The sequence below is a fragment of the Numida meleagris genome, chromosome 2 (assembly GCF_002078875.1).
Source record: "Numida meleagris isolate 19003 breed g44 Domestic line chromosome 2, NumMel1.0, whole genome shotgun sequence".
Lineage (NCBI taxonomy): Eukaryota > Metazoa > Chordata > Aves > Galliformes > Numididae > Numida > Numida meleagris.
The window spans coordinates 144,703,865-144,727,288 of NC_034410.1; the positions used below are offsets into that span (position 1 = coordinate 144,703,865).

The 23,424-nt window shown below is 38.3% G+C and overlaps 1 long non-coding RNA gene across 2 annotated transcripts in view; it reads left to right on the forward strand.

Moving 5' to 3' along the window:
• The window catches only part of LOC110394967, a 69,158-nt gene that overhangs the window by 41,353 nt on the left and 4,381 nt on the right, over window positions 1-23,424 (forward strand). For both annotated transcript variants that reach the window (XR_002436065.1, XR_002436066.1), the window contains one exon: window positions 21,070-21,181. This is a non-coding gene — a long non-coding RNA (uncharacterized LOC110394967). The remainder of the gene's footprint in view (window positions 1-21,069; window positions 21,182-23,424) is intronic.

Genomic DNA, 23,424 nt, shown 5'->3' on the forward strand with positions numbered 1-23,424 from the left:
CTACTGAAACATTTTCTTGTCGAATTTATTCGTAGTTGATTTTCCTACTCCTCTTCATCTCTCTGACCTGTGTGTAAAATGCCCAGACATCCTTTCCAAATAAAGTTGTGGGGAATGGATTTTACTGAAGAAGTATAGTTTTTGTTGTTGTTACTCATGTACTAAAACAATGTCAGCTGCATGATGAGTTTTCCTCAACTCTATCAAATTTAATCCAGACCAGCTATGCCAATTCAGATTGCTAATTTACATTGTGCAGACATGGACCACAACCCCAGTGTCATTGTAAAACGTAAGTCATATTGCTGTCTTTACCTCCTTCAGCAACATTTGGAATATGGGTCAATTCAAATGAATTTAACAGAAACACAGAATTCAGAGACATGAAATCCCTAAATACTTTGTGAAAATGTATGACCTAATGGAAGAGAAATGTTAAAACCTCTGCTTAGAAGTTGCTCCATAAACTGAACTCTTTGCAGACATGAAGGGACCCCTTCATGAGTCCAGAATCCCTATAAATCTAGAAGGAAACTTTGGAACTTTGTTGGTTTATGATCCATCTACCAAAAATAATCAGTCAAAAGAGTTCCCTAGCGGCTTTTATTTATACAAGAGACAGAGTGACTAGTACTAAGACTTACAAATGTTGTATTTTTTCTGCAGTTGCATAAGTGTATAATAATAGTCAAACTATAAAGTTAAAAATGTTTGCCTGAAATTCCCCACAAAGTTTTGGTATTGTGTACAATGCAAGTCCAAAAAGGATAGCTAAACAAGTCTCTGCATTTTCAGATACACTCCAGGACATTTCCACAATTTACAACTCTTCCAGACTCACCAGGATGCCAGTTCATCTAATGAAATCTTGCCAAGAGCATCACCTCTCCTTGTGCATGATGAACTTGATGCATCCCAGCCATGATGAAATGTTATTTTTGCTATCTGGGGAAACAAGTTGAACTAGGCTAATTAAAAATCGCACTATGGTAACTTGCAGGGTGGAGAAGAAAAGTGAGTTTAGCCTACTCATATGGCTGAATAAATCTATGACTTTAAAAGAGTAGCATACATGACTAATTATGAGGAAATCAAGGCTACTGGACAAATGACTTCTGAGGGAGATAATTAGTTGTCTCTTGGAGCAAATATGTTTTGTCCCCAAAAATGTAGACTATAGAGCTTAACAGATCTTTCCCAGTTTTCCTGAGAATGGTGAATAATAACACCAAGATGTAAGAGTGGAAGAGAAAGCATGGCAAAACGATTAATTCAGTAAATATTTTGTGCACATCAAAAACCCCACTGCAGCATTTGCGACTGCAAATGCAACTGAAGACAGTTATTCATCTTTTCTGTGAAAGTCTTTGCTTAACTTCCACATGTATTCCTAAATATTCAAATAACAGCCCTGAAATAAATAAAATAGATACCGAATTTTATGCACTTTTACACAAAATGAATAACTTACATAGTTTTACACAAAATACCTAATTCAGTCATGAAATCAAACCAGAAGCTGTTATGGACGCCAAATTTATACGTGGACTCAAAAAGTAAAAAAAAATTGTAGAATCATAAAATCATTTAGGTTATAAAATATCTTAAGATCAAGTCCAGCTATCCACCTAACGCTAGAAGTCCGTAGCTAACCCATGTCCCTTTGTGCCACATCCACACTACCCTTAATTATCTCCAGCAATGGTGTCTCCACCACATCCCTGAGCAGTCTGTTTCAGAAACTCACAGAGGAAAGGTACATCAACAGTTGCCATGCATAATGGTTCATCGAAATCTCATGCAGATCTAATTATCTGACTTAAGCACAGGGAAATATTAATCTATACTTGTCTAGTTTCTAATATTTCCATCAACATCTGTTACATTCTCCTTTCAGAGACTGAATATTGCACAAAGGGGACTGCTGACTGATTCAGCTGAGCTGTTCTTACACAGTTTTATTTACAGATTACAAATTATTTGGAATTAAGAGAAAGAAGCAATTTTATGAACAAAGACAGCAGGATAACACTACAACTGATTGCAAAATGTTTTCCATGAAAACACTGAAAATTAAGAGCTCTGTAGTTTGTTTTCAGCAGCTAAAATATTTCAGTTGGAAGCTAATCAATGCCAAAAAATACAACCAGATGAATGGTAAAACAATGGTTTTCAAAACACGCACATTGGCCTTCAGTATATATTTTTCTTGCCTATAATAAAAACCCAGCCTGAACCAAAAGGGCTACAATATACCTTATTTTTCATGTAACAACTTAAATGAAGCTATAACTTATCTAGATTTAATGCCTTCCCAAAACGAACATTTCCAATGAAAAACAAGGTGGAGAAAATACACAGAAGTGACAAAAAAAACCCAAAAAACAAAAAACAATATCTTCAGAGAATAAATACTTGGAAGGTTTTTTATTTTCTTGGAGAAGAGTGATTTTCTGTGTTGAATGAGAGTCTTTGTAGATGAAATCACATCTATTGGTAGATATTTGTATCCATACGTCAATAATTATTGATGAAATCTCATAAAAAATGACAATCAGATAAAATATATGCCCCAAAGCAAAATCTATTCAAACACATAATTAAGTCTTTTATATTTCTTAATTCTTATTTAATAGTTCTACTTTGTACAATCCAACAGTAATTGAAAACCTGGCCTTCAGGCCTCACTTGACCTTTGTGTTTTAAAAATCAGTGAAGAAATGAAAGAAGTAAGTAAGCTGAAGTGATTCCAAAAATGAAGAAATCATTTTTTTAAATTTTTTCATTTATTTAAATTAAAAAAAATAAATCTATCTTGAGCAGGCAGATTTGTAATTATTTCAGTAATTAAACAAACTGATTTCTGCTTTTAGCAGGAAAGGAAGAGAGTGACAGTTGTGTTCATCAGCCCCACTAAGGGAAAAATTCCTTCAAATATAAACCAGGAAATTCCCTTCTGACAATTGACTATAATGGGAGCGCATTCTAAGTCGTAAGATTCAGGTCAGTGAGAAGTGGCCATCACAGGAAAATTGCAAGAGCACAACTTGTCCTTGCTCTTGAGATTTCCAAGGGCTGCCTAAGTCTTCCTCACTGCCTCTGTTGCCAGTATACCCTTCATCTCTGCAGGATGCTGGGTTGGGTCAGCACTGTGGTTGGTTTTGTTCCGTCTGGGGAAGAGGGCATCAGGAGCAGCTACAAGCTGTGCAGTGAGATGTCAGACATGTGCACTGTGCAGTTCCCCCACTGACTGCTGATACATATTGCCAGTGCTGAGAATCACAGAATCATAGAATTATTTCACTTGGAAGGGTCCTTTAAGTGCCATCTAGTCCAACTTGCCTGTGTTGAACAGGGAGATCTACAGCTAGATTAGGCTGCTCAGTGCCTGATCCATGCTTTATATGAATGCTCACAGTGTTTAATGCACCGCTCCAAACTGCTGGCCAGTGGTTTATCTTTTGAAGGAGAGTGTCTTCATTCCAGTGACAACTGAACACGCTCCTACGGTAACACCCAAATATCCAGTGTTGTATGCATGCATCCAGGAGAGCACTGTCATGGCCCTGAGAACTGAATGATTCACTTCCATCATACCTCTGCCCTTAAGGGGTCCAACATACCCCTGCACTCAGTAATCCATTTTTTTCTGTACAAATCAGCAGGGTATCAGTTGCATCCTACAGAGGACTCATGGAGACAGCCTCAGTCTGGCAATCCTTTATTTTCAGTAGTCTTTGGGATGTCAAGGGTCCTACTTGGCTTCCAAATGCAGTTACATATATGAAAGAAGTTCAGACCAAATGTACTTCTGTTATGTCTGCAAAAGACTCACAGATCACCTCGGCTACTATTTGTTTTACAGAAATCAAAAGCCAAGGCAGTCCATTTGAATACTTAGCCAATGCTGTGATTTAGGACTTTGTTCAGTACATTTTATTCAGTGCTGTATGAGCAAGAAGCTGAAGGATCAGGGCTGTGCTGGAGTTTAACAGTGAACATGAGGTGGGTAAGATGAAGAGATACAGTGTTGAGTGGACAAGATGATTTAAGGCTGTAAAAGCTCTGAAAGACTCCAAGGTTTCAGATGCCATGTTGTGGAAGGATCATCTAATTTTCCCAGTATGGTAAACAGCACCCTAACTCTTTGCATGCTTTACACATTTATGGTTAAGGTGATTCTGCAATGAGAGCAGCAGGAAAGCATTTTTTATTTTTGTATCTTACACCTCTGTCGCTTTCCAGAACTCATTCTACCATCATTTCCATGCTGACATTCAGCTTTAATCTGCTCTTTGTAATTTACCATGCCTCATCATCCCAGATCCTCAAAAATATTTTTCAAAGAGAGGCAATTTTCACATCTCATAGCATGCCAAAACCTAAAACTGGAGCTATGTGCCAGGTTCACTCCAAGATTAGTTAATGTTATTTATACACATGGACAAATGTGGAAAACATGCATAAACAGGCTATGCTTACATCAATAAAGCTGCACAAGCGTGTTTTCTACTTGATTTAGGTCCTAGATTTTTCGTTCCTAAAAAAGCAAAAGGGATGATTGAGATTATTTTTTTCTGATAGTTGGGATGTTCGTAAAGCTCCTTCCCTGCATAGATTTTCTAATTAAGGGTGAGAAGACAATATTTTTTTTTCTCTGAATAAGTGCATTTATAGAACTTCTCTCTTTTCTCCTATTTCCACAATTTTGGAAGGGCATTTTCATTGTGATTTTGGCCCTTCTATATATCTGGCCAAAGTTGATAAATGTGGAAGACAGTCAGGAAGATTGAAAATGTTTAACATTTTCATTAATGTCTGGAGGATGGAACAGAGTGTACCCTCAGCAAGTTTGCAGATGGCACAAAACTATGTGGAGTGGTAGATGCACCAGGTAGTCATGCTGCCACCCAGAGGGACCTTGCCAGGCTGGAGAGTTGAGCAGATAGGAATGTCATGACGTTCAACAAGGAGAAACACAGAGTCCTGCACCTGAGAAAGAACCTCAGGCACCAGGACATGCTGGGAGCCACCAAGCTGGAAAATAACTCTGCAGAAATGGATCTGAGTGTCCTGGTGGACACCAAGCTGAATGTGAGCTGAAAATGTGAACTTGCTGGAAAAAACAACAACAACAACAACAAAAACCTAATGATATTCTGGGGCTGCATTAAGCAAAATACTGCCAGCAGATTGAGGCAGATGTTCCTTCCCCTCAGTTCAGCATTGCTGGGAGCACACATGGAGCGCTGTGTCCAGTTCTGGGCTCTCCAGTACAAGAGATACATGATCATACTGAAGAGAATTCAACACAGAGCCATGAAGATGATGAAGGGAATGCAACATCTCTCCTATAAGGAAAGGCTGAGAAACCTGCAACTGTTCAGCCTGGAGAAGATTCAGGGAGGATCTTATCAGTGTCCATGAATACTGAAGGGAGGATGCAGAGAATGGAACCATTCTAGTCAGCAGTGCCATTGACAGGACAAGAGACGATGGCCACAACCTGGGGGAGAAAAGGTTCCATCTGAACATCAAGAAATGTTTGAATACTGAGGAGCATATACTTATGCTCTTGAAATGAAGAAGGCTCAAAGAGCAGATTTAAGGGTGCTTTTCCAATCTTTCTGTTGGAATTTTCTGATTTGTGAAGACACATTTTCTTATTGGAGTAAAAACATGGACTGATGTCAACAGAGTGCATGAGATCCAGCAAGAGGAAATGCAGATGAAGGCAAATAGAGCTGGATTTCTCAGGTGATAAATTCACGTAGTTTCATTAAAATCAACGGTCTGGGACAAGCTAGCTGTGAAAACTTAATGTAACTACTAACTCCCACATGACTAACCATCTGAAAAAGCTAGGGAACAATCTTCCTTTAAGACTTGGATGCATTCCCACCTCACGATAGGAAATAAAGATGTCTAAGTTAGTTGTGATCTCTGTCTGCTGTCAAGGGAACATCTCCAGAGGATAATTCAGATCTGGTAGGCTAAAACACTTGCTGGAAGTCGTTGTCTTTCTGCACTGAGCATATGGGAAACCTAGCTAATTTTATCCTAGACACAGAAATACTAGTTGACCAAAGTTAGGTGAGATAGCTCTCTCTTGAAGTAGTCTGTGTTTTACAAGAACCCATCTTGTATTATGCAGAGGAATCCTTATCCTTCAGGGCAAGAAATTCAAAACAGGTGCTAAGAAAAACAATTTGTCAGCCTATTATCTGTGACTTAGAAGGAGTGCACGTTATTATTTGCGTCTGAGTTCCCTTAAAGAAAGAATTTAAAAGCAATTCATTTTGTACAAGGAGACATAGTTTCCTGACACAACTGAAGGGGATGACAAGGGTTGTAATATATAAATATTACAATCTATAAAGATGAAATATTTAGAGGGATTAAAAATACAGTAAAGGTCCAGAAATAGCTATTTTTTTGGCATGAGAATGGAATTTTACTTTCACGCACCTTTTTAATATATATATAGATCAAATGTGAATCCAGATTCACCACTTAAATGTTGCAGTTTTAGTCTCCTATTCAGTGAAGTCTTCAAGCACATGACAAACTCCAAAAACCTCTGTGATGCCACTGATTGAAAGACTCTGCTCTTGTGCTTACTTACTGAATCTGACCTTGCAGTAAGGCAGATCTAAAAGGAACTTCTAGAGGTCATGTAGTCCTTCATTACTCTGCCTGTGGATTGTGACATCTCAATTTTATTAAACAGAAGGTGATATGGAAAACAAACATGAGTAGTTTAAGCACTACTGCACATGTCTGTATGCAGTGAAAGACATATGCAATGAAACCAGAATGAAGGTGAAGATTTAAAAGTAATAATTGAGCTTTCAGTTATGAATACATCCTCATCTGATTGTGTAAGTAAACTACATCGGAAACACGACAAAAGACGAACTGTTTTTGCCTTAAAAAACAAGGATAATGATGTGATTTATAACATGTCAAGAATCACTGGTCTTTTCCAACTTTTGAAATGAAACCGCCTGTAGACACAATATGTACATGACCAGATTATTAAAATCACTGGCAATCAAGATTCAAATAACTTCCAAGCAATCATTCTTAGTCCTTAGCCACCCTCATCAAAGGGAAAATTTTACTTAGGTCTAACTAAATTTTGGTTATCATGTCTTTTCTGTTAGATCTTTCTATTTTCATCAAAACCAGTTCCAGCTCTTTCAGTGTTCCCTTAAAAGCCATGTGTTGTAGACTTCTCACCTTATCTATCAATAGTAGCTCTAAAGTAGCTGGAGTCCAGCATCTGTTCTAGTGTAACATCCTTGCTTTCAGCAATCACTGCAAAGACTTAGCTATCTTAAGGGCTAACATTATTCCTTCCTATCACAGGTATCTTAAACGAGTTGCTTGATTTGCCTTCTTGAGCAGTCAGTATTTATTAATTGTAAGGGATCCAGGTGACGAAATTGGACTGGAGACTTGATGCTTTGGTAATTCAGAAAAGTTGAGATTAAGTGCAAATTCAACAGTATTGTTTTGTTCTTACTGAATCTCTTTCTTGGACCACTCACCCGGTTCACTAAGTTGATTTTGACTTCTAGTGTTAGTCTCTAAAGTATTTCTACACTGGTGTTGTCCATGAGGTTAGTAAGTACACTCCTTTTTCAACTAGTCAACAGAATATGTAGGCATTAATAACTGACAGATCCAGCAAAAGTCTACAGCATGCAAAATTTCATTTTGACAAAGAGTTATTGCTAATTCTTTTCACCCTGCTGTAGTTTCATTGAGTAAACCTGAGTTCTGAATGAAAATATTTCTTTGAACTGATCACTCAAGAAACAGAGGTTGGATGGCCAGTATGTACCCTAGAAATGCCGTTGCCCCCTCTCCTCTCAGTCTCATTGCAGCTGATTCTTGTTGCAGAGGGAGGGTGGATATCATAAATGTAATGTCCTGGATGTAAGCACTCCATAAACAATGATATTCCTTTAATGGGGAAAGTAATAACCTCGGCACTGTCAAATGTATGCATTTTAAACCAGTCATAAAAGAATAAATCTAGCTTTAGTAGTACTGGGGTCTGCTCTCATAATACTTAATCATGGGCTTCCACGACCACTCTGCCATCAGAATGGCCACAGAACTGGGCCCAAGGATGGCAATCAAAGGCTGGTGTTGTTCTATTATTCATTTTTTGATAGTCAGTAAATTATACAGAAGAGATGAATGCCCCATTTTATGAGGCAATAACAGCCTGGACTTCAGCTCAGAACAAGTCACTTTGTCTGGATCTCAAGCAGTATATCAAGGCCCAGTTGTCTGGCTATTATTTATAATATTTTATGGATGTTGTCAGACAATTCAAAACTGAGTATTATGCAGCCCACTTCTGTTCCTCTCCATCGTGCCATAGAAAATAAGGCAGGTTCTGATCAGGTAGAGGAAGTTGTTGTATGAGAGGCTGTTCAGCCCCCTGCTCCATCATTGCTTCTTCATTAGGTCATGGAAGGATTGTAGATATCTAAGAGTTTCAAAGCACATTTCTTCTTCATGGTGTAATAGTCCTGAAAATGATGGGAATTGTCATGAAGAGACTGGACAAGCATTTATTGGAAGCTGTGGCTAAAGGATTTTATTTTGTTTGGTTCTGTCTGTAAGCTATTTCTACAGTGGTAGTGCAAGTCACCGGGTTGTTTTCAGTGGCGTATGAGAACTCTACACCATTGATTCAAACATCCTCAAACCTCTTAGAAAGTGGCATATTTCCACCTGTTCTTTACTAGTTGAACTTTCTATTGTGGAGAGAATTATAAGATTTGTCATGAAGTCCAAACACACACGAGTGATAATAAGAATGATAATAATAAGCAAAAACCATGCATAATTAATTTTCCTCCAAAAGACAGCAAAGCCTGACAGACAAGGACCATGGATGAGGGAAGAACAACCCTCAAACTCAAACTTTTTGCAGATCTAGAATAAACCTTAGCAAGTGTGTAACGGGTGCTTCATCTATCAAAATGTTCAGGGATTTCTTCTTGAATATATTCTATATTCAGACACCCATTTGACCAATGAATTAAACATTCTTTAAAATTCCCAGTTCACTTCTAAATTTCTTAGATGGTCAGATATGCAGGATATGTTGCTTTAGAGACAGTTTCCAAAACCAGAGGAACACTCTGAGGTTTAGACTTTTGCATTGACTGACAATGCAATACTTAGTGTCAACTGACGATTTCTTTCTCTTCCATCTCTTCTTCCTTCCACTGTGATTCATAAATGTCACAGGGATTTTCTTGAATTAGATTTTTCCCATAAAAATTCAGTATTCCTCTAGTTTATTCTTGTGTTTGTTTTTTTCTTTTTGGTCCTTCCATGAAACAGTGGAAGAGAATTTCCCTTCCAGAATAGTAGAGGAGAAGTTAAGTGCGCAATGAAATGGGTTCAAGTTTATCCTGTTGCATAGGTCTTCCTCATTATGTCCAGTGCAAGTGTCAGATCATTTATTATTTTTGAACAATTTCACAAGTTTCTCATTCACATGTTCACACTAACTCTGGAAAATCCAGTCTGGGTTCTGAGGCATTGCAGTCAACTGAACATTTAAGCTGGATAAGCAGGCAAGATCTTCGTGCTTCAAGTACATGAAATAGATTGCTCACAAATTTTGCCACAAATAAATGGAGCTAGATCAGGTATCTGTCTCATACGATATGTTCTGGAACAGTTTCTGAAATACAGCAAGGAATTATAAATCTCTAGGATATTTTTGAATATTTTATATATGTTTAAATATTTCATAAACTATATATTGATATATGCATATGAATTGCATGTGGTATGTAAATATACATATGAGCTTATATATACATTTATATACTATGCATTTATATAGAACATATTTCTATACCAAGTATTAAAAATTATATATATATATGTTTAAATGTTGCATATATTTTTGTAAAGATGCATTTTACAGTTTTTATTAGTTTCGTGCCTTTTAGATTCTGAACAATTTTTCCAAGAAGTGCTTTATGATTTTCTTTAAGCGTATATGAAAATAAATAATATTAATATTGATCTTAAAAGGAAGCATGTATCTTTCTCTTAAATAGGCTAAATAAAATTGTGAGCGCAGTGAAGCCTGTGGCATTGAATTCTGCAATCAGATTCTATGCCTTTAGCAAGAGTAATTACAGTTGGTTGTTCCATATTTGCTTAGCTTAATTCAGTGCTTGGAACATGTGATTCTTACAGAAAGAATCCATCACTCTTATCATTGACTTTTCTTGCTGACCCTTTCTGTCATTTTATGTGTTCTCCTGGACATGTTAAGTGGAAGTTATTATATTTTTCTTGCAGAAATCTATGCCACACTTGTGCAACAAGTACTGGTTCTATATCTATTGCAATTATAGATATCAGTCGCATTGCATCATTCACAGAATTGTGCATATGAAAAAGATCACTAATAGCATAGAATAATGCTGATGTAGGCTGGTAACCTGGAGTTTTCTCTTTCTCATTTCATATCTGACACGTTTTCTTTTTAGAAAGTTTGATTTGTAGTAGCAGGAATTTGTCTTCCTCTGAAAGCCAGGCTAGATGTATATAACAGATAACTGCTCTGGAATAAACAAACAATCTGTATAGGTTGCATAGGTACTGTCACTGGCTCCCAAGAAAATTTCAGCACTCAAGCCACTCTTTTAATCCATTTTTTTCTTTTTTTTTAATCCACTTTTTTCTCCCCTTCTTCGTATATTTAGTTAAAAAAGAAAGTGAAGAAAGAGTTCCAAAATTTTCTGAGAGAAAAATTCTGTATTTGAAAATGTTGATATAGAGGTATGTATGTGGAAATGTACCAATTTGTTATAGGATGTAATCGACATACTTTACAATAGGACTGTTGCTTTGACTGTAAATCAGGTATTCTGACCCACTATCAGTTAATCTATGGTTCAGCTTGCTTTTACTTTTGTATCTCCTGAGGCCTTCTGTAACTTTCATTATTATGTGTCTAAAATTCATGCTATTATAAAGATATAGCAGTTAAAGTATTCTTTGAATAATTTTTCCTTTTCCCTTCTTCAGAGGATTTTGATTTTTCAACAGATTAAATGCATGAAACTAAATTTGAAAATGTCCAAAATCCTTGTGGCATTCAAAATCCATAATGAGCAATATACAAACATGGGATTTCTTCTCCTTTCTGAGTATGATTCCCAGCGTAAATAGAGAAATTTAATTTAGTTTTAAAGAATTTAGGATATGTTTTAACCATGGCTTTTGAGTATATTCACAGAGAGAAAATACTTAACATTAGAGTACATTTTAATAGACTCAGTATGCATATATCTAATACTCAGTGCTCTGAATGGATATCAACAACAAAAAAATGAAGAAATATGAGGTAAATGGAAGTAAATGTCCATGCTGCTAGTTTTCAGCAGTATTTCTAAGTACCATTTTGAAAGACTATGAAATCCCATGTCATTCTGTGCCCTCAAGCACAGATTGAATTTCTTTTTGTTTAAAAATATATCTTCCATTTTAAACACATATGGGTAGCTTGTATTCAAGAGCCACAGTATAAAGCTCTACTCTGTATGGAATCACAGAGTTCAGCTACTTATGATAATGGTCTCTACTATCCTCAACAAAGTGCTCTTTCTTTGAGACATAAATGTCTACTTGCTCAAATGCATGACATCCGTTTATCTACCTGAAAAAGTTCATGCAAAAACAAAAAGTTAGTTTCTTAAGCCATTTCTCCTTCAACTTCTTCCTTCTTTTTATAGCCTTTTTTTTTTGGCTTGAAGTTATTATTATTCATATGCCATACTATATTTCACACCATAGCATGTTTATTAGCAGCAATGTGCAATGTCCCAGGCAGCAAAAGAATCTATGATTTACTGACTCCCTTTCTTTCCAGTGAGCCAATTGATCCCACAATGCTCCTTGGTGGCCTTCAGGCTAACCTGATTAGCTACTTGTCCTGTTACTGCCCAAGGTTCGGGCTTAAACCGCTGCACTAAACTTGTCTAGAACTAATAATTCTCTGTGCCCATCTGATAGTTCTAATTTATGTATGCTCTGTAGAGGTCTTGTCTACACTTAGGAAGACCTATGGCTTTTATCCTGAGCATCATCCTTGAACCAACAGGTGGGCTGTCTCTTAATATAAATTCTCAGGCAGCCCGTGCACTTAAAATTATCCAGGGATTCTGATAAAGCTTTCAGTCTTCTGATTTTGCAAATGTTTTTCCCCAGAGCTGCTTGGTAGAAAGGTGCTGGAATAACTTCAGACAGGCTGAAAGTTCTTGTTTAATTTAGGGAGTGCTTCTCAACTGGTGAGGCCTGCCTTACTGGTAAGTGAAAGAAAAATGTAAATACATCTTGGAGCATTGCTCACCCCCAAAGAAGCTATGACAGTCCAACATGCACAGCCCAGGGAGCAGTCCAGGTGTCCATCTGATAGCTGTCTTCCTTTAAGAGACCTGAACTGTCCTCTGAACTTCATTGATGTTATATCCTCATTTATCACAGTAGGACCTTAGACACCAAGTACACACATAGCCCCTTAAATTTAGGTGCTACAGTCTTTACGTAGATTCTATCTGAAGGTATTGTCTTGAACACGTGGGTATCTAGCGCCACTGGGAATGCCATACTGTAGCCAAGGCACTTGCAAAAGGCAAGCATACATCTTTGAGTGATCACGACTTTCTGGATAATAAGACAGAAAGCAATACATGACCACTCTGGAGAAGATGAGACTCATAGAGGATCAAATCAATGTGTCTTATCAGTGTGTATAAATATTTGAAGGGAGGGTGCAAAGATGGAGCCAGGGTCTTTTCAGTGGTGCCCAGTGACAGGACAAGATGTAATGGGCACAAAGCAGAACACTTCTGTGCTGTTTCGTTCGTGGAGCACTGGCACAGTTTCCTCAGAGAGGTTGTGGAGTCTTCTTCTTGGAGATCTACAAAAGCTGCCTGGACTTGTTGAACACCCTGTTATAGGTGCGCCTGCTCGAGCAGGAGTTGGACCAGATGGACACAGAGGTCCCTTCTAACCTCAGCCATTCTGTGCTTCCATAATTCTATGACAGAATGAACATGCACGGATACCCTGACTGTGTAACACAGATCCACCTTTCCAAATCATTGTCCTTCTGAGCACAGCTTTTAAACCTACGGTTTTCAGCAGTAGCTACTTGGTATCCTTTATTTAACATGCATTTCCAATCTTGATTCAAATTCATCAGAGCCAGAGGCTTATTCTGTGCCACGAGATACTGAGTTCATGAACCATCATATTTCAGGGATACTGAATCTGAAATTAATAATTTCTTCACTGTAAGCCTCCTCTTGTTTATCTCACCAATGGATATAAATCATTGAGATCCATGAAGTCAAATATTTTCTCTACCAAGTAAATTATTGTTTCTTCTCTTTAGTGTAAACTGGTTTAGATGTTGGTAGTACAGAAGTTCAGTGTAGGATTCAATAACATTATTATTAAAACAATGCAATAATGTTAATGTATTAATTTCATACTGTTGCCAAGTGTACCCCGGGCTGCATCAAAGGAGGAATGGCAGCAGAGGGAGGGAGGTGATTATCCCCTATACCCTGCCCCCATCTCGAGTATTGCATCCAGGCCTGGGGTCCCAGCACAGAAAAGATGTGGAGCTTTTGGAACAGGTCCAGAGGAGGGCCACGAAGATGATCAAAGGGCTGGAGCACCTCTCCTACAAAGAAATGCTGAGGGAGCTGGGCTTGTTCAGCCTGCAGAAGACTCAGAGTAAGATCATCACATTGTGGCTTTCCAGTACCTAAAAGGAGCTTGTAATCAGAAAGAAGACTGACTTTTTACATGATCTGACAGTGATAGGACAGGGGGGAATGGCTTTGAACTAAAGGAGAGGAGATTTAGGTTTGAAGAAATTCTCTACTCAAAGGGTGGTGAGGCACTGGCACAGGCTGCCCAGAGAAGTTATGGATGCCCCATCCCTGGAGGTGCTCAAGGCCAGGTTGGATGGGGCCCTGGGCAGCCTGAGCTGATGGGTGTAACCTTGCCCATGGCAGAGGAGTTGGAACTAGGTGATCTTTGAGATCCCCTCCAACCTAAACCATTCTATGATTCTATGATTCATGTAATAGTGATCCTCGATGTGCTGCATCTTTTCAGGTTTTTTTCTCAGTTCAAAGTGGTTGTATCCACATTAGAAATTCAATTCACATTTAAAGAGTTAAACTGCTATGTATTTTGAAAATGCAGCGACATCTGTATACTTCATTGATTCCCAGCAGTTGTCCCAGAATAACTTCTTGATTATTTTTCTAGTAATTATCTTGAAGCCTTATTATAAGACAATTTGTAAAAGTTCTGGAGCTGGTATGCTATTATTTGCAAAAAAGTCAGTCTGTGTGGCTAACTTCTAATGACATACGATTTTGGTAGTGAAGTCTCACTTGTCAAAAACAAACTAAATCAAACCAACCAACTAAGAATCCAAACAAGCAAAACTGATAGTTTCTTATAATGTTATTTAAACAGTTACTGAAGAATATGGTCCTTACTCTACACAGAAATAAAGGGACAGGAAAATCAGTTGCTGAGGGCTGAATAGAAGGACATTTCTCAGAAATGATGACTGTTAGACTAGTATTTTTTTTATATCTAAAGGAACTTCCACTGCTTAGAGCATTTCAGGTGATGTGGGAAATCCTTTAGGAAAACATTCCCTGACTCTGCTTCAGTAAGGGAGACTATTTTCTCTGTATCTACTCACTGCTGTGATAGATAGTTGACAAAATCAGGGAGAACTGTTCTTCACAAATAAGAGCAGACATATACTGTGCTCTAAGATTCACCAGTCTGCCTAAAGTTGCTATTCATATGTTAAAATCCAGTACCTGTTCTCCACTGTGCGAGGACACAGACACACATAGGCACACCATTATCAAATATAAGTTTTATCTTCAACTAAGCCCCAAACTACACAAGAGGTCCCTAATACCAGATCCATGTGGTGAAGAACAGAGCTTTGAGGATGAGTTTGATGACACTGTGCTGTGTGGCCTCATGCTTGCATCCTTGCTCTCCTTATTGCTGTTTTACACTGTCTGTACTGCAGTACAAAAGCATCCAGATTGTGCTTGAGAATGGATAAAATTGGCGTATCTTGCAGTATAGCTGTGGGGTTATTTTGAACCATCAAACTATTTTTTTCTTAACCATATGCATGAAAATTGGTCCTGAATAAAATGATTAAGTTCATAACGTGCAACTAATTTTGGAAGCAGGGTAAAACGAATTGCTTGATTGAGACCTACAGTGTGGGGGAGGAAGAAAATATTCGGCATAATAGAGGACTGAGATTTGCCTTCCCTTGTCACTGAAAATCTCCTGAACTGCTGAAATACATGCATGTGTAAAACTGGGTGTTTCACTAGAATGTCAATACATCTGTGCTCCCTGTGAGTTTTTGTTTTTTGCTTTGTTTTCTGGGGGGGGCTTTTTTTGGTCATAATATTATTCAGCTATGGACTGGTTTGACAGAGACTGAGATTTAAAATCTATTAACCAAAGTTTCTGTCTTAACATTTAAACTAGCCCACTCACTGGGACTAGAATATTGTCGTGTATTCTCTGAGTTCTGGAAGGAGGCAAAAGAAGTGTATTGAGCTTACAGTTAAATGGTAAATCATATCCTATACTGTATTCCTTAGGAATGCATGGGTTTTTGTTTATTTTTTTTCTCTTTCTTCTTCTGTCTTTTTTTAAAGGCACCAGCTGATGTTATCTTTTTAAAACAAGAAGTATATAGAGAAGGAGAAAGAGCACTTTTTGAACCTAAATTGAATATGGCTCTTTTATAGAACTGCAAAAGTATTTCTTTTCCTAGTGCCCTCTCATGACAACCTTTGGCAGGTAAGTAATACATCATCAGAGGTCTGCGCTTTCAGCAGCACATCTATTACAGGAGTTTGCTTTGAAGGAGCAGTGTAGAAGAGGGAACCACAGTCATCAATTACAGATGCTAGAAAACTGTCAGCAGGTTCATGTTTGAGATTCTTCTCTGGCCTCTGAAAGTAGGAACGGAGAAGTCTTGTCTCCTGCAACTTCAGTTCCTTCTGTGTGCCAGAAAAACTTAGAATTTGCTCACACTTTCTTGTTCAAAGCCAGCATTCTTTATGCAACTAAATGCATTCTTTATTATTAATACTGACCAGCAACAGAACTTGAGGGAATGGCAAGAAGCTGCAACACTGGAGGTTCAGGTTGGATATCAGGAAAAGTTTCTTCACCAGAGGGTTGCTGGGCACTGGAAGGGGCTCCCCAGGGCAGTGGTAACAGCCCCGAGCAGACAGAGTTCAATAAGTGTCTGAGCAATGTTTTCAAATACACAGTCTGACTTTTGTGTTGTCCTGTGTTGAGCTAGGAGTTGGACTCGATGTACTTTATGGGTCCCTTCCAATTTCGAATATTGTATGATTCCATGATGATATACCTAAATATAAATTTAAGAGGATGATTTTGGATAAAATCATGAAAATTGAGAGTCCTGCTTTCCCTAGAAACTCAGACAAGTTTTGGCATAATTCTTCATTTCCTTAATACTCTTAAGAAGTTGGCTTTTATTTTTTAACATTGTGAGGTATGATGTAAGACAAAATATTACTAGATTTGGCATAGACACTGAAAAATAGCGGGCATTCCTGGTGAGCTGTGAGTATGTGAAGGAGAACATGATCGAAAGCCCAGGCAGTAGAATGACAGCGTTCCACTCTAAGTCTTAATCATAAAATCAAAGGTCCAGGTCTCACTGAATGGTAACACAATTAACTGGTGTGTCCACCACTCCTTCCAGCTTCATATCATCTGCAAATTTGCTGAGGGTGAACTCTATCCCTTCATTTACCTGATGGTAAACCACCCACTTTCAAAGTATATCAATGTTTCTGTGCATTCACTTAGATACTGCTGTAACTCTTAAAGCCTTACAGCTTTACCTTTCCATTCAGAATTTCGGAATAACTTGGGACAACATAGGATGAAAATCCTGTGCACATACAGAAAAGAGATCTCTGATTGATGAAAAGTCCACACTGAACATTTGTATAACATGATCTGTGGTGAGCAAGCAGATTTTGCAGCTAGGCAAAAAAAGCCCTGCTTACTCTTCCCTCATAAATATACACCTTTCTTCAAATGTGAGCATACTAGACAGATGAATGCCTGAAATTAAATCTATGTTCTATATCCTCCAATTGTTTAAAATGGTATCATCTCAGAGAATCTGAAAATCAGGAATTTCTACTTCTGTTTAACCAGAAGGACTTTTTGAAATGAGCTTTCAAGGCTAACTGGAACCCATTTACAAAAGATTTTATTCCGAATAGCCAAGTCATCTGTGCTTCTAAAATTATCCTCTTCCTAGTGCATGCTAACACAGTTTTCAAAGTCTTTGACTTATTGCAAAGATCACTGTTCTCATATGCACTAGAATGGTGATTGAGTTGACCTTACATATCTGCAGTCCATCAACTTTTTCTCCTTTCTCTTGGGAGGAAGACTTGTTTATGAAATTATGTTTTTGATAGCAATAGCAGCCTGAATTTTTAGTGGTCTGTCAGTTCACCACTTGGAAAAAGAACAAGAATGACACAGGAGCCAAAGTTTTAATTGTGTTGGAAATTTGCCCCATTAATTATAGATCATGAGAAAGAAAGACTGGGGAAAGGCTCATACGCAGGTATGCTATGCATATGCATAACTGCTGTCTACTCCACTGTTTAACAAGCTATTGCAATGAATTTTCTTTTTTCAGTGCATCCCTGAGTCTTGATACAGAAAGCATTCCTGTGAGCCAGTTACAGACTAACAACTTCCTTTCTGATACATAGCACATGAAGGTGATGAATGCTGTTCTTCTATGAATTTCAGAAAAGCCTGAGCGACTTAGCTGCAATGAAAACCCAACTTGCAACTAGCTCATATTTCAGGATGCTGTGCCTGTCAGGGCACCTATGCCAAAAGCATTATTAAAAAAGGTGGGAAGCTGGAGAAAGAAAGTGATTGTTATCATCTCTTTTACTCTGAAGAGAACTGAGAAAACTATTCCTTCTGAAAGAAGAGTAAATATCAGAGCAGAGTTGGCCACCCTGACCTCATATCTCTTCTGATCTCACTGCTAGTTGCCAGCCTTGCTGCATCTATCTCCAGTCTATCTCCAGTCTAATGGATTCACTGTGGGATGAAGAGAAGTTTATTTCGTGAGAGCTGGATGGCAGACCCACTTTTTGATCTACACTGCATCAATGAGAGGCTGAAATAGGTTTTGAAGAGTCTTTGAATCTCTCTGCATACAACTGTCTTCCTTGCCTGGACACAGTCAACTCAAGAGAATGGATATGTGGAGATGTGAGGATGGTCATATGTTAAATGACTATGTTAGCATCACCCAGGTGGTGAAAGCACAGCTATCAGATTGGCTGCATCAAGTATCTATGTTGAAACCATTATGAATCAATGAATTACTTCTACAGTTGCAGTTATTAATAAAACATCAAGAACCAAATGTCATTAGATAAAGTCTAGAAACAGCAGTGTGTAATACTCTTGCATGAAAAAGACAGTTATTTACAATACAATTAAGATTCCAACATGAGACCTAATGTAATTAGTCAAAATCATTTTGAAAATAACTAAGAATCTCTAGGATGTCTCAACAGGCTAAAAGAAATCTGAGTTAAAAAGTCACTGTTAATGACCTTGCTGTGATGGAATAAAATAGAAGCTGCTTCTCCTTGCAAAGTAAATGAAACCAAAAATACATCACCCCTGCTATTTAATTCCATGGTCTTAATTCCTGAAGGAAATTTTCTGATTTCCTCTCCAGTAATTTGACTTGCATCTTGAACAGAGTGCCAGCCTGCTTGAGAAATCTCTGTGCTAGTTACTGGTTTTCCTGTAATATAGTCAGAGATATTATATATTCCACTCCAGGTGTTTTTTTTTTTTTTTTTTTTTGCTTTATTAATTTCTGTAACTGAAATGTATTCAATATTTCTTACATTCTAAATGTTTAGCTTTTTGCATGGAGGTGCATAAGAGTAATCAAAGGTGGTATGATAAACACATTTGAGAGAAGTATAATTTATCATTATTATAAGAAACACATCTTATGCTGAAGGTCATTCAACACATCTGCTACTTTTCAAGTTCTTAGTACCCAAGATTTTTTAATGAATGTGGAGAGATCCTTTTTTTTTTTTTTATGTTCTCTCCCAGTTCTCTGCTTCATTCTGAGATGTTTTGTCTTTTTGTCTTTGTTTTTTGCATTTTCATCCAGTAATAGAGAAATAGTTTTCACCAAGGAAGCTAGAGGAAAATTGATTTCTTTTTTCAATATTAAAAAAATTGCCTGTTAATAAGTTTTTACAGTCTGTAGTGGCTTGGAATTTGTCAAACTTGTTGCTTCCCAAAATGTCTGACTTTTTTACATGAAAATCCACAGAAAATCAATTAAATCCAGACAGTTCTCAATGAGCAACGGTCACCAAGTAATCAGTAATGACGGTTAGATATTAGGAGGAAGTTTTTCACACAGAAGGCGGTGACGCACTGGAACAGGTTGCCCAGGGAAGCTGTGGATGCCCCGTCCCTGGAAGCATTCAAGGCCAGACTGGACGTGACTCTGGGCAGCCTGGTCTAGTGGTTGGCGACCCTGCACTCAGCAGGGGGGTTGAAACTCGATGATCTTTGAGGTCTTTTTCTACCCAGGCCTTTCTATGATTCTGTGATCATCATAGGATTTTGTATGTGCTGCAGTGTTGCCAGCACCTCTCAAGGCAGCAGGTCCTTCAAGGCCCCTGATAGCACCCTGACCCTCTAATCTAGCTATGCCATCCCACACCTTATTATGGGAAGGATAACTATCCCCTCTGCCCCCCTTCGGACCTAGCTTAAAGCCCTCCTAATGAGCTCTGCTAGATTTTCCTCATACAACCTATAACAAGGATGTTTAGATGATCTTGTTTCTGTCTTTTTTTTCCCTTAGCCTGCTTTTTTTTTATTCTTATGTGGACAGTTCAACAGCTTTGGAGAGTGTCATCCCAGAAGCTGTGCTGGTGGAGAATCAATGGTTTAAAATCTTGATGACATAGACATAATTTTTATGAAATATGTCCTTTAATATTCTCATTATTGTAGCAAAAATTACAATTCCAAAACCATTAACCTAGTAATCAGGAAAGGAATATTCAGGGACAAACATGTGCAATCAACCTGTTTCTAAATTTCTCTCCAGCATATAATTCCAAGTCTCTGGGAGCCTGTGTTAAATGTGTATATTCCCTCAAGGTAGTAAAGTTACAGAAATAACGCATTTATATGGATCCATGTGTTACTCTTTTCTAATCACATTTCACTTTGTCAGTGTCCATCCTCTGTACTGGCTATTTGCCTTTCTACTGTGAATAAAAGTACTTCATGGGCTATTTACATGCAGAAATTTCAAAAGACTCCGTGAGAACAGACTTTTTACTCCTAGCTTGCCTGACCCAGGTGAGTGAAATAGGCAGAAGAAAAAGCAAAGTCATAATACCTATGAGAGATATTTCACTGGGTAGTGACTGTTTCTTGACTGCATATCCAGATGGAGGAATCATTTATGGAAATATAGATAGAGTGTAGGCGTCTACACCTGAACTCTGTCCCTCCCAAACTTTCATTAAAGTGAATGGAGAGTGAGTCAATTGACTTAGTGAAGTCAGAGAGATGATTCATCTCATTCTAAAGTAAGTATATAAAATTGACCAGACTGATGATATCCTCAAGAAACCAGTTTGTTTCCATGTGCTGAAGAAGGGAGAACAAAGTTTGGGTGTGAAAATCTACACTGCGATTGAAAGCAGCGACATCAACCTTTTCTATCATGTCTGAAAGCCCTGAGGATATTGGTTTCTATAGCAGTCACTGCTCTCTTCAGCTGTCCTACCAATTAAGTGCATGAAATAGGAGCTGTGGTGGGATGAAAACTTCATATGTTCTCTTCACTTTCAGATGGCAAACTCCAAGTCAAGATGAGGGATAGTGAGGTCTGCTAGCTGGGTGATGTGTCCTAGCTAGAAGGTGGACTGTCATTCATTAGTGATATTGCACATCCTGAACCTGGGTAAGTGGTTGTATTTTTCCTTCCGTATTCCTTTCTTAACGTGATTGCAGAATCATAGAATCATTAAGGTTGGAAAAGACATCTAAGATCATATAGCCCAATCATCCGGTTACCATAAATATTACTCGTTAAACAATGTCCCCAGGTACTACATCTGCCCTTTCCTTAAACACCTCCAGTGATTGTGACTCCACCACTCTCCTGGGCAGCCTGTTCCAGTGCTTAGCCACTCTGTCTGAGAAGAAATTCTTCCTAATATCCAATCTGAACCTCCCCTGGCACAACTTGAAGTCATTCCCTCTTGTCCCATTGCTTGTTTCCTGGAAAAAGAGGCCAACCTCCCCATGCCACAGCCTCCTTTCAGGCAGTTGTAGAGCGTGATAAGGACTCCTCTGAGCCTCCTCTTGTCCAGTCTAAACAATGATCCTGTTCCTCTGCTATGAATTATGTACCTTCAGGTCTGCCTGCGTAACTTTCCATGGTGTCACTTTCCAATGAGTTGTGTAAAAATGGCCTAAATCAGAAACCCCCAAAATTAAAAGCATTAAGGTGCAGTCAAGTTGATAACCATTCACTCACCATGAGCTGGGAGCATGATGACAACTCCGATCCTAGACTGGATAACTTGACTGTGTTGTGTGCCTTTTTAATGTGTGAATAAAAATAGCTGAAAAACTGAATCAAATGCAATACCCGCACCAGAGGGAAGTGACCATCTGCTGACTTTAGAGAGAAGTCTGCCTTAAAAAAATTATCATAGACATTTTATTTCCCCTTTTCATATATGTGCAACCTAAGAATCATAAAACCTAGTCTTTCCTGAGAACATATTTCTGTCAGTTAAGAAATTTTTTGCATTACTGGGATGATAAATCAATATTTCAAAAATCTGATATGTATATAATTGCACAGACACAAAACAGTGAGCTGCGTATTAGTTCAGAATGATGTTGCAGACAGTCAAGCTGGAAACATTAAAACAGCATATTCCTCTGGATTTTCTCATGTGGAATGAAGCCTTTATAACACTGATCTTCTTGTTACTTGAAAGGCTCCTGTGAATCGCAGTGGCCACCATCTCTTCTCCATGTAAGATATCAAGTGTGTTAAATAGAGGTCTCCATGTAAGATATCAAGTGTGTTAAATAGAGGTTATCTAATGTATTGAATATTAGCTGTGGAGTGTCAGTTGGGTTGGTTGCTCTAATACTGGGACAGCTTATCTTTACTTCAGGACCCTATTCTGAGAAATGTTTTCTGACAGGTTTCAGGGTTTTCAAAATAAGGTTGAGTGAACTCAGCTCCTGCACACATCAGAACTTTAGTGAACAGGAGGTAGCAAAACCTCAACCTTTTTCTTCCAGGAATGATATACCCTCTTTAGTGAATTTACCTACCGATAATTTCTTACCTTTTCTCATCTTTTGTTAGGTGGAGAGAAAGATGACAGATGGTAATTTCTCATTCATTTAATAAATGTCACTATTAGTTGCATGAAGTATCCAGCTTCCATTTTATCTGAAAACTCCCACAACTACTATTTGTATCATACACAGATGATGACAAATTAGGCGGGACTGTTAATCCGCTTGAAGGCAGGGGGACTTTGCAACGGATCTGAATAGGCTGGATCACATGATGTTCAACAAGACTAAGTACCAGGTCCTGCACTTGGGTCATAACAACTCCATGCAGCATTATGGCATTGAGGAAGAGTGGCTGAAAAGCTGCCCAGCAGAAAAGGAGCTGAGGGTTCTGGTCAGCAGCTGTCTGACCAGCTAGCAGTGTGCCCAAGAAGCTAGGAAGGGCAATGGCATCCTGGCTTGTATCAGAAATAGGGTAGCAGCAGGACTAGGGAAGGGACCATGCCTCAGATATTGCATTCAGTTTTGCACCTCTCACTACAAGAGGATGTTGAGTTGCTTGAGCATGTGCAGAGAAGAGCAATGAAGCTGGGGAAGAGGGTGGGTAACAAGACTAGAGGAGTAGCTGAGAGAATTTGAGTTGCTTATTCCGGAAAACAGGAGACTGAGGGTGCAGCTGCCAGTTGCAGCAGGGAGGGTGTCAGTGTCTCAAGTGATAATCAATAGGACATGAGGAAATCTGGATGCCCCTGTTCATTGCAGGGCAGTTGGACTAGATGGCTTTCAGAGCTCCCTTCCAATTCTAAGGATTCTATGATTCTATGAAATGGTCTCAAGTTGAGCCAGGGGACATTTAGTTCAAACATGAAGAATGTTGTC